The following is a 12250-nucleotide window of genomic DNA, read 5'->3' as shown; positions in this document are numbered from 1 at the left end:
CCAGGTGACTGATCCTGAGTGAGTGACTCTCCTCGGGGTGACGGGCCCTGTGAGGGGGATGAACTCGGGATGATTGACCCTCCAGGGGTGACTGACCCTGGATGACCGATCCTCGGCAGGTGACTGACTCTGAGTGGCCGATCCGCACCAGGTGACTGACCCGGAGTGACCGACTCCGAGTGACGGTCCCGGGCGCTGGACGACCCCCGCACGCACCCGGCTCGCCGTGGCAGGTGCGCGCTCACGGGGCGGGGCGGGGCGCGCCCCCGCGCCTGCGCGCGGCTTTCGCTGCGGCCCCGAGATCTCCGCGGCCGCGCCTGCGCATGCTCCTCTCCCCTCCCGGACAAGATGGCGGCCGTGGGGGCACCGGCCGGGGGTGGCGAGGGAGGGACGGGGGTGACGGGGCCGCTGTGCCGCGTCTGAGGGGAGGCGGCTGCTGGGCAGGGACAGCGGCAGGGGCTTCGGGGGAGGCGGCCGGGAGTGTCCCGAAGCTCCGTAGCGGGGATGAGGAGTCGGGGAGCCGGGTCAGGAAGCCGGTGAGGAAGGAGCGGGGCTGCTCCGTATGCGCGGAGTCGGGGCGTAGTTCGGCGGCCCGGCGGAGGCGTCGGAGGAGCCGCGGTGGCTCTGGAGCCGCGGTGGCTCTGGCGGGGGCAAAGGAAGGCGAACAGGTGAGTGCCGGGAGCGGGATGAGCCCTCGGGGCGCTGCCGCTGTCCGATCCAGTGCGTGTCACTCGAAGCCAGTGCAGCAGTTTTGTTTTGCTTTCCTTTTTTAAAATTTTATTTTGCGGTAGCGCGATGTAATTTGACATTACTTAGTGGTTTGGTCCTTCAAAATAAGTCTGAAAGCATTCAGGTACTCCATAGCTAGAATATCTCTGGAATATGAAGGCTGCGTCTTAGGAAGAGCTGAGCCGCTGTCTCCTGAGAAAAAACATTTAAAGGCCTTGACCTGCAAAAACCAAACGCCACTGTTAAACGAGTCATTAGCCTCGAAACTCTGTGTTAGGGAGGCTTAGTTTCTTATGTTATGTGCCCTCCGACCTCCAGTGATGAAGGGTGGGTGTGTACAGGTGTCTGTGACCACAGCCTTAGATTCTGTAGTAATTTTAGCCTTAGCGGCCATTCACAACTTCAGAATTGAGTGGATGTAAAGCAAAATAGTTCCAATTTCTGTAAACATCAAACTTCGTTGAGTAAGCACAGGGAAATGAAGATGCAGGTGTACTAAACTATCTGACTTACTTGTTTGCTGCTGCCTTGCGTGTCCCCGCCAGCTATAAACAATATAATGATGCTGACCTGTAGAGCTGTAAGACAAGCCCTTTGTTAAGGCTGTCACAGAAACTTCTAACTTTCTGAAAAAATAAAACATAGTTCTGCAGAATCTGTTTTCATGTACTTGCTTCTACTAGGTACTGGTTGAACTAGAGGAGATAGTTCTGTGTACAGGTGGAGAAGCACAGGTTTGTAAACTTTGCTTCAGAAGTACTGCTAACATTTAGGTAAGTTAAGGCTACATAAGGAGTTAAGTGAGATTAGGTCATTAATTGAAATGCAGAGAAACGGAACTTTTTCCTCTGCAGGTGCTGTAATATTACATTTTTAAGCTGACTTTGAAAAAGCTTGTATGCCAGATGGGTTTGTCCAATCCTAAGCACTCAAGAAATATTGAGGTGGACATCATGAGATCATTGTTGTGCTTCAACTTCCTTGATATGTTTTTTTCTTTTAGTTAGAGTGAAGACTATTTATAGTGTAGTTGTGCCTATTGACAAAGGCCTTTCAAGTACTTGCTCTCCTTAGGTGCTTTATGTGTCAAAATAGTATAATATTTGGTTAGAGATGTATATGTACTTGGTTGCATAAAGGAGAAAAAAAGATTGTGGACAGCCATATGGTGATGTAGTTACTGAATTATTGTTTTTTTTATTTCTAAGAAATACAATAAGAAACTCAGCTGAGCATAAAACATGTATTACAGCCTGCCTTGTTTATGCACATCCCCCATGCAATGAAACCCATGCTCAGGTATGTCAAGTGGCTGTTGGTACCCAGACATCTGCTGCACAAAGTATTCCCCATGTAACTGACATCACAAATACACAAATGCTTTTTTGGGACATACAACAAATACTGTCAGCAGTGTGTTATGCCACTGTATGCAATGAGTTTGCGATACTGTTTTGGTTTGTATTAATGCTAAACTAGTAGCTGTTGACCCTAACAAACACCTGCATTTTGTATTTGCAGTACCTCGAGTATGCTTAATACACAAATATATATATTTTATGTCTAAAACTCAGTGTAAGAATTTACTTTTCATAAATACTTTTAGGTTGTTTTTAGAATCTCTTCTATCTAGATAACCTCTCTGTCATTGTATTTAGAACTAAACAGCTTAGTTAACAATAAATTTTACTCAATCCTGTCATGATTGAGAAAGAAAATTTTGATGTGTCTCACTTTATCTTGGCTAAAGTCTGAAAATTCCTTCTTTCTGCACAAGCAAAACAAGTTGAATTGGTTTTTAATGGTTAACTTTTGTAGTGTCTTTCAAGCAGCTCAGTAACAATAAGCAGAAGTATTCACACAGGTGTTAGATGGATGCTTTTGAAAATGTCAGCAAGCTGTTCTGAAGTATCATGAGTGCATGAAATACCATGGAGGAAAGACTGAGGGAGCAGGGCCTGTTTAGTCTGGACCAGACCAGAATTACATCAGTGTCTGTAAGTATCTGAAGGGAGGGAGTTGAGGGAATAGAGACAGACTCTTCTCCGTGGTGCTGAGCAATAGGAAAAGAGGAATGGGCAGAAACTGCTGCGCAGGAAGTTCCACCACAATATGAGGAAGAACTTCTTTGTGCAGATGATCACACACTGGGACAGATTTCACAGAGAGGCTGTGGAGTCTCCCTCATTGGAGATATTCCAGAACCTGTACACAGTTCTGGACAATGTGCTCTAGGATGACCCTGCTTGAGTAGAGGGCTATTGTGTCCCTTCTACCCTTACACATCCTGTAAGTGGGAAGTGAAAACACACGACTGATTTAGGATAGTATTAATCTTGTCTCTACTTCTACAACTTCTCAGAAGTTGTTTCATAGCATTATACAGTAGAAATCTGTTAATTCTGTGGTCTTCACTCACACTTACCTAAAATTCAGTGTAAGAATACTTTGGGTTTTTGGTTGTGCCTCATATTCTTTTTTGAGTTGTCTCAGTATAATTTGGACATTAGAAAGCAATGTGTAGGTTTTTTTAATATCAAGTTACCATGTTTTCACAGTATGGTTTTAGTAGCTTACAGGATATTGATGCAATAAGCAATCATTTAGCTTTTAAGTAATGGACTTGGTTAATAAAATACAGACTTTTTAACGTTTCATGTTTTAATGGAAGTATCAACATTATGAATGTTAAAAAAGTGTCATGATTATTTTATTATCACTGAAGTGTATTTGTAAGTTTAAAAATGTATGTATGAAACACACTGAATGAATGTATGTGAACTCTGCTGGGAAATAGTTGTAACTCATTTTTAAGTGGATCTTCTAATTGTTTACTGTTCAAGGTCATGTTATTTTCATAATCCTTTTTTTTATGAATATTGGTAAAGCAAAACCCCTATTACCTCATAGCCACACCTCTGACACCCTTCAGGTTAACATACCCAACTTAAAAAGTTTCAGTACTTCACACTGTTGAGATTTTTGTTCTAATCACCTAGAATTATCACTTTGTATTTGCCAAATACAACTTTGGTTAAAATAGTGTTAAAAATAAATATGATGGTTATTTCAACAGCAAATCATGGTATGCTGTCATAGAGCATGAGGTGTTGCCTGGTTGCTGTTCTGTTTCAGTTGAAAGGTAGCATTGAGTTGCTTCAGTTGTAGCTGGATGGTAAAGCTACTGGGCAGTGAGCATTTGCTCAATATTGTATCTCAATTTAACAGGGATAATGAAGGATAGGAGAGAGGTATGTGGTTGGAAGAAAGGTTAAAAAGATAAATGCTTTTTTGGATTTGGTATCTCTATGTGCTACTGTAACAGTACCTCTGATACTGCTTGCTGGTCATGGTCACAAAGATAGTATATGCTAAGTTGAACCAACTGCCAAAGATTAATTGGGTTCATGAGTATGTTCAATTGTGTCTTAAAGCAGTTATTCCTTATTAAATATTAGTCATCTCTAGTGGAAATAAGAAATTTTAGAAACATTCATGCTTTTTGAGATCAGAGAGAATTCATTTTGCCGTTACTTCCACATGGATTTTAAGAAGATAAATAAAATTCAGTGGACAAGACTGTGGTCTGAATAAGTAAATACAGTTGTATTACAGGACAAGTAATTTGATTTCTCTATGTTAAATGTAAGCATTGAAGTTTAAGTACAATAGCATTTTGATATGGCTTTCATAGGTATAGTATTATTCTTCAGGGGTGCGTTTTAATCCTAAGCTGATAGGATATTAATCTGTAATGGAAAAAGAAACCTTATTCATGTAGACTTTATTTTCAAAATAAAAAGAATTTAGGCTGTGCGAAATTGTATGATGCTGCTCTTAATGCAGTGATTTTTTTGAAGCTACAAACTTTATATTCTTACCCTATAACAGAATTCTGGTGACATAGTCAAACATTACTTAATACTTAGCTTTCACATGTAGATTAAATTGTTGGAGTGAAAGTTGCTTATTTTTCTGTGAAAGTTGCTTATTTTTCTGGAAATCAGATACCAATAAAAAGCTCTTACTTTTTTGTTAATGGTATGATTGTTGGCTGCTTTAAATAGATTCTGAAATGTGCTGAGTTTCACAAAGCTGAGTTTGGCTGTTAGTGGATTGGCCTTTTTTTGTAGTAACTGGCATGTGGAGGGAACTGGAAGGAAACTAGGACTTCTCATTGTTGTGTGACAAGAGTGCAAAGAAATCATGAAAGCATAAATTGTGTGAGTTGGCTTTCCCTTTATTAATGGAAGAAGGTTCTCAGGATCACATGAGCTTTTTCTCTTCTCTGAAACCCCTGCTATGGAGAATCCACATTGCTGCTGTTCTTCTATTTAAAGGATCTCAGCCAAGAATCTCTTTAGAACTAAGCAATATTTTTTTCTTATAGAATAGTGTTAAAAATTCTGATTTAACACATTTTATTTAGGTGTATTATGCAAATATGCCTACTTTGTCTCATTGTTCTCTCACTTTAGGTGAAGTAGGTCATAAAACTCAGTATAGTACTTTGCTGTGCTTTGCCATTTCTTGGAATAAGATTTAAATTTGTTTGCATGCTATAAGATGAAATTCACCTGATGAATGAGAAGCATTTCCCTCAAGCTCTTACTGGCTTGTTGTCAACTGGAGTTTGTGGGCTGAGGACTCTGTGTAGGTAGTGAGGTGACTTCTGATTCAGGTCTGCCAAGCTGACCTCAGTGCCAGGGCAGGCCATGGAGCAGATTGTGCTGTGTGCCATCTGGTCTTCAGGATGACCAGGGGATTAGGCCCTACCTGCCTGGGATCCTGGCATGGATTTATGAAAGGTAGATCCAGCTTCACCAGCCTGGTCTTCTGTGACTATGTGACCTGCTTGTGGATGAGGGAAAGGCTGTGGCTGTTGCCTGCCTGGACTCTAGCAAAGCCTTTGGCAGTGTCTCCCACTGCATTCACATGGAGAAACTGGCTGCTCATGGCTTGGACAGCTGTGGTGTCTGGGTGAAAAACTGTCTGGACATCAGGACCCTGGGAGTGGTGATGAGTGGAGTTACATCCAGCTGGTGGCTGGGCACCAGTGGGATGCCCCAGGGTCCAGTGTTGGGACCAGTCCTGTTGAAGAGAGTGTTCCCTCAGTCTGCAGACAACACAAAGTTGGGCAGGAGTGTTGATCTGCCAGTGAGTTGGAAGGATCTGCAGAGGGATCAGAACAGGCTGGATCAGTGGGTGAGGCCAATGGCCTGAGGTTTAAAAAGAGCAAATGCACAGTCCTGCCTTGGGTCATAACAACCCCTGCAGCTCTACAGGCTGTGGGAAAAGTGGCTGGAAAACTGCCTTGTGACAAAAGGGGGAAGCCGGTCAAGAGCAGCTGAACTAGAGCCAGCCGGTGGCCAAGGAGGCCAAGGGCATGGTGGCCTGTGTCAGCAGCAGAGGGGCAGCAGGAGCAGGGCAGTGAGCGTCGGCCTGCGCTGGGCCGCGCTGCGGCCACAGCTGGAGTGAGTGCTGTGTGCAGCTGTGGGCCCCTGTGCAGCAGCAAGTCATGGAGGGGCTGGAGCGGGTGCACAGGAGGACACAGGAGCTGGGCAAGGGGCTGGAGCCTGAGTCAAATGAGGAGCAGTTGACGGAGCTGTGGATGTGTAGCCTGGAGAAAAGGAGGCTTAGTGGTAACTGTATTGCTCCCTACAACTGCCTGAGAGGAGGTTGTAGTGAGGTGGAGATTCTTTCCGCCTACTAACAAATGATAGGACAAGAGGAAACAGGTTACAACAGGAGAGGCTTAGGTTTGATATCAAGGAAAATTTCTTCACCAAAAGGGTTGTCAAGCATTGGCACAGGCTGCCAGGGGAAGTTACGGAATATCACAAAGTGGTAGAAAAAGTTACCATTTCTAAGTCCCTGGAGGTACTTAAAAGACGTGATTGTGGCACTTAGGGACATGGTTTATTGAGTGAAGGCTTGGCAGTGGGTGTTGATCCTCAGGGTCTTTTCCAACCTAAATGATGCTTTAATCCTAAAAAAATGGCAAATGAATATCTGAGTAAGCATGTCAGGATAGACCTTTTTGCTGAAGTGGATTCCTGCTCCTTATTTTGGTTTGTTTTCCAACATCTGAATTGTTCGGTTTTGGGGTTTGTGATTTTAGTGTGTACTGTTTTGTAACTGTTTTTTGGAATATGGAGAGGTGAGTGTGTGAATAAAAGTACAATACATTATGGTTATAGAAATAAGAAATGAGGTTCCAACATAGAGGTGGAAATAAAAAGTACTGTAACATTAAATGTTTCCATATAACTTCAGTAGATATTACCCATCAGTGTCTTGCAAGACTTTTTTTTGTGCAAAAGTTGTGTGAATGTCTTTGGTGACAGACTTCATGTTCAGATATATACAGAATGGATCTGTATTCCATGTTTCTACTTGTGTTATGCTTGGAGAAACAGAATAAACTTCAGAATGATAAGAGCGAAGTGTTACTATATCAAAATTATTATAAGGAATTTGTCCAATCTACTTGTTATATGTCATGTGGCATTGTGTTGGAATAATTTCATGGAAATTCCAGTGTGTTACTAGAAATGAAGAAACAGAGCATGTAGTGTGCAGAGATCGTTGTTGTGACAAGTGTTTCTTGCTTTTGGGTTTTTTAGTTAATAGGTTTTTTATAAGTAGTTTGGTAATAAATTTGTATCCTTCTCAGTTGGGATAGAGTTGCAGGCTCCTACCTTCTCTACAGTTCATTACACACATCATTATAAAGCTTGTGTTCCTGATTGCTGCAGGTAGTTGTTTCTCAGTGTGCATAGAAAGCTCTTGCTTGAAAATGATCTGTGTTCTCAGAAATTATTCATTTGCCGAGTAGCGGAGTTTGATGAACATGTGACTCCTCAGTTTCTCTTAATTACAACTTACAACTACAAAAAAGCTAGTGCTGCAGAGAAAGGTAAAATTGAGTTGAGTTTATAGCTAGACCTCCATTTCAGTGTTTTTGTTTGTGGGGAGGAGAAGGGGAAGGGTTAGCTATTGCTGGCAGCACAGACCTGAAGATTAAGCTTACACAGTCTGTTAAAAAGCAGTCATATGTGCCATTACAAGAGGACTGCCTATCAAAATCGCTTTTTGCAATGCAGGTATGCAGGTTCCTTGTTATGCAAGAGGATAATATTTTTTTGGCAGATAGTGTATACAAACTACTTATATTCTGAACATACATATTAGAAAGTCTTGCTGCATAGTTAACATTAATTAACCTTTGGCTACGTTTGGAAGCATATGCAGGATGGAATGGGAAGGAAATCTACAATGTTGATACCTACTTTGGGACATTGGAATTTAGTGGCTTGGAGAGTACACTAGTTTAGTAGGTAATTTTTTTAGAAGTGTTTTTTTGTTTCAGACTTGTTATTGAAATAGATTCTCCAACCAGTTTGTTAGGTTAGGAAGTCAGCATTACTCAGATTGCTGAGTGTGTGGGGATAGCTCTGCCCAACATCCACTGTCAGAACTTTTCACTACACATTGTAGCAAAGAAATTAATGTTCATTGTCTATAAATAGGGTCATTCTCTTCATTAATTAGTGTTCTATCTTCCGTTGCTTATTGCTTTTTTGCTTCTCATCCTAATTAGCTCACATTTTCACTCCTTTAATTATCTTTATCACAGATAGAGAGGGTCCCAATACAATTGCTAAATTTTCTTTGTTACTTTCTTATTTTAGAGTTTTGCAAAATGTCCTTGTGGTCCATGAATTCTATGTTCCTTTTGTCCAGTTTCAGCAATAGATCTCTCTCCCAGACTTTGTTAACCTCTTCCTAGGACTGAGATCACTGAAGCTTATCCAGCTTGATTGGAATTGGTTTAGAAGTGTTTCAGTAATTTTCCCAAACACTGTTCCCACAACAGCAGGCTATGACAAACCTTGCTAAATGCTGGCTGCAGTGACAGGTGACAGAGCAGAAATTTACACATAATAATAATAATTTATTATGATTAATTAAAACAATAAATTAGAAAAGTTAACTTTTCTAATTAATTGTTTTAATTATTGGGAAAAGTTATATAATTAACTAAGCACTATATGGTATAACTAAGCATTAGCCATGAATTGGGATCAAACACTATTGTGTGAAGGTTATAAGAATTTTCCAACATTTCCCCCCACTGCTACCTAGACTCTTTTTTCTTTTAAAAATATAACTTTGGTTGGAAACAAACATAGTAACAGAACTATCATGTAATTCACTAGATATAGGAAAAGTGTTTTGTGTGACTGTGGTATAAGAATTTGAGCAGATATGTTTGTGTTCTACCAGAAGCAGTCATGCTGCTTGTCCCTCATAGATGGTCAAGGTTTCTTCTACTAGTGTGATGTAGCAACAGCTTTTATTTTCATTTTCTTTCTAATGGAAACATTGAAACATTGTCATCACTGATAATTGAAATATTTAAAGTGCTTATTTATTAAAAAAAAAAGTGGAGTAAAAATTGCCTAATTTCTCATGTAATTTACTACTGCAATCCATTCCTTGCCTGCTTGAACCATCTGTGAAGAGGTAATGCGACATTTTTTGAGCGTAGTGGTGTTGATTGTCATTTCAGTCATCAATGTACCTCCATTGCTTTTGTAAGTGTAACATCCTTTGGAACAGGCTAAGCTTCATCAAACTATGAAACAAAACATTTATTTTGGAAATTGAGTGAAGTAGTTTGATCAGACAAGCTCTTAGTTTTATTAAGTTGTATTTGTGTGTACAGTATCTGAATAAAAATACTGAGTTCCTCAGCTGCTCCTTCTGGACTCAGGTCATAGTAGCACTGTCTTTGTAGTTCTAAATTCAGATGCAAGTCTTGCAAATAACTTCCACTTTGTCTCAAGTCGCTGACATCTTAGTGTCATATTGCTACTGTCCATCTTAGTTAGTGCTGCTCAGATTTCATGAGTCTTTTCCATGGTTACTTGTTTCCAAAACACCATCCTAATACTTGATCTGTTTTGAAAATACTCATTTGAAAGTATTTTTTTGTGTGTTGCAAAGTCTTTTGGTAATCATATTGATCTGGATGGTTGGTCATGTTGGTTTTACTATTCAGAAAAAGTGTAAGCTTGTTCTCAGGACCAGAAATTTGGTATGCCTTCATTTGTTAGCTTTTTCATGCAATTAAGTGGTGCGTTCTAGTGCCCAACACTTTGAAACATTGTCAGAAGTCTATTTATTGTCTTTTAAGGGTCCAAGTGGGTGACCATTGCACTGCTTCTACCTATTTCATAAAAAATACTTTTCCTGTAGCTGATGTAGTTCCTGGTTTGAAATTTTGGTATTCTATAGCAACTTGCTTATTTCAGTGAAAATACTGGCCATCTTACCATTTTGCTCTTCAGTTAAAGCTTCAAGTACATAAGTAGAGACTTCATTTTCATGACAAAGGGAAATAGCTTTTATTCTGAAAGAAAAGTTTGTACTTTCAGGCCTGTTCCAGCACCCCTAATGCTTGCCCACACCCCTAATGCTTGCCCGAAGGACAGAGTGTCTCTTATCCTCATGTTTAGAGGTTCTTTGAGTGAAAAATTGCCATTTATGATGGGCAAAGCATAGGTCGTAAAGGGCTAAGTAGCTGTGCTCCTTCTGCTGTAGTAGAAGCGATACCAGACCAAAGTCGTCTTGAACTCCTCAATACTTCTTTTTTTTTTTTTTTTGTGGGTTTTGGGGTTTTTTTGTTGTGTCTTTTAAAATTCAGCTCTGTTGTGGAGGGAGAGATACAGGTATTTGAGTCAGACATTTTACAAAGAAAATGCTGTATATGCCTTGAATAATGGGATTTCTGGAGTTAAATGCCTGCCTCTTCTTACTGAGATTCTTTGCAAAGTCTGTATTTTTTACTCAGAAAGATCTGCATTTAAGATCTCTATTCTTTCTAAGCTGTTTCCCACAGAATTTGCAAGGGCACAAGTAAAGTCTTCTTGATTACTCTGTATTAGTCATGAAAGACTTAGATGTGGAATGAAGTTTGGGTAAAATTATTGGCTATCAGCACGTGGTGTACAACAAAAATAACTGCTGTGTAGCACCTACTATACACCAGGATCTAGACCAATTAAAAAAAAATGCTGATTATGTTACAATTTACTTACTTCTGTCATCAAAAATGTATTTGTCAGCAGTTTTGGAGTAAAAGCTTCAGGGCCAATAACCTTAGTAACACTACTCTTGTCACCTGTCATTGCTGAGGAGATAGTGTCTTCAGGTAGTGCTGAAATACAAGAGATTCCAAGGTTAGCAAATCCAATATATGATCGCATATACTTCCACATAGTTAGTTTTTAACATAAAGTTAAACTGATTTTTAAAAATAATTTTTTTAGTATACTAAAAAATTTGTTTATAGACTTTATAAGTACCAGATTTAAAGACAACTGAATACTTTTCCAATATACCTGTTTCTTTAATCATTCTTGGTACCAGGTTTCCTTCTCCTCTGTATTTCAGCAGAATTACTGTTCGTTCTATGGTATTCAAATTGTTAAACTACAAGCATTTCATTGTATAGGACTCTAATTTTAGCCCAATGTAGTGGAGCAGTGACTCTGTTTCCACAAAAGCAAGGAAAAAACCTTACAGAATGCATGCAAATGATTTCTAGCATTTTTCTACATTTTGTTTTGTTATTTCAGCGAAAACTACAAGTCTAGATTAGAAATATGAGATGAAAAAGGGCACTGTGATTTTTCTTTCTTTCCAAATATAGCTTATTTGTTTATATGTATTGTTATATATGTTAATGACTTTTTAGAAGTTTGATGTACTGAACATGTCTGAGGGGAGAAATGACAACATAGAATAATGATGCTTAATTCACACATATAAGTGTCTAAATATATTCAGAATGAGATCTAGAAAGGTTTAAGAACAGGACATAGTTTGGAATCACTTTAACAGTTTTAATTAAGTCAATCTTTTTGCTTTTTTTTCCCTTTTTTTTCACTCGAGTGTCTCTGACATTTCATACAGGGTACCAAGAAGCACAAAGTATGCCGGAGTACCAGTTCATATACATATGTGGTTATTATATTTTTATCCTAGAATATCTTTGTTATTTTAACATGTGTACACTCTAAATCTATATTCTTGCATTCAGTTAGATTCATTCCACTGTTGTGTTAACGCATGCCAGTGCAATCAAGTAGCCAGAATATTGTGAGGCTTCTTTTTAGTTAATATAAGACTAATGGGATGTTTGAATTGGCATGGAATTAGGTCTCTGACAAAAGCTTTAGATGCCAGTCCAAGTGATGGCTTGCTAATTAAATGTCTAAATGTCATTTAAGACCTTGAGAACTAGACTTGATTCATAAAGCTTTTTCCAAAAAAAATGTTTCAAGTGCTGGAAGCTGAAAAGAATTAATTGAATGGAGAAAGAGAACTTGTCTTCCTCTAAAACCAGTGGATTTGTGTATTGCTTTGTTTTCCATGAAAGAGCAGTTGTCCATACATGACTGTCTTTATACTGTTCCAAATCACTCTCTCAGTTTTACTTGTGGGCAAGATG

General features: G+C 39.6%; 1 protein-coding gene across 5 annotated transcripts in view; it reads left to right on the top strand.

The window, feature by feature from the left end:
• Positions 1-354: 354 nt before the first annotated feature.
• Positions 355-12250, top strand: part of APC (APC regulator of WNT signaling pathway) — a 95675-nt gene continuing 83779 nt past the window's right edge. For all 5 annotated transcript variants that reach the window (XM_041471048.1, XM_041471045.1, XM_041471047.1 and 2 more), the window contains exon 1: positions 355-668. The gene's annotated coding sequence lies outside the window, so the exon portion shown is untranslated. The remainder of the gene's footprint in view (positions 669-12250) is intronic.

The sequence above is a fragment of the Pyrgilauda ruficollis genome, unplaced genomic scaffold (genome assembly GCF_017590135.1).
Source record: "Pyrgilauda ruficollis isolate IOZ18807 unplaced genomic scaffold, ASM1759013v1 scaffold254, whole genome shotgun sequence".
NCBI classification, from domain to species: Eukaryota; Metazoa; Chordata; class Aves; order Passeriformes; family Passeridae; genus Pyrgilauda; species Pyrgilauda ruficollis.
The sequence above is the reverse complement of the archived record's forward strand: the minus strand, read 5'-3'. Positions and strand labels throughout refer to the sequence as shown.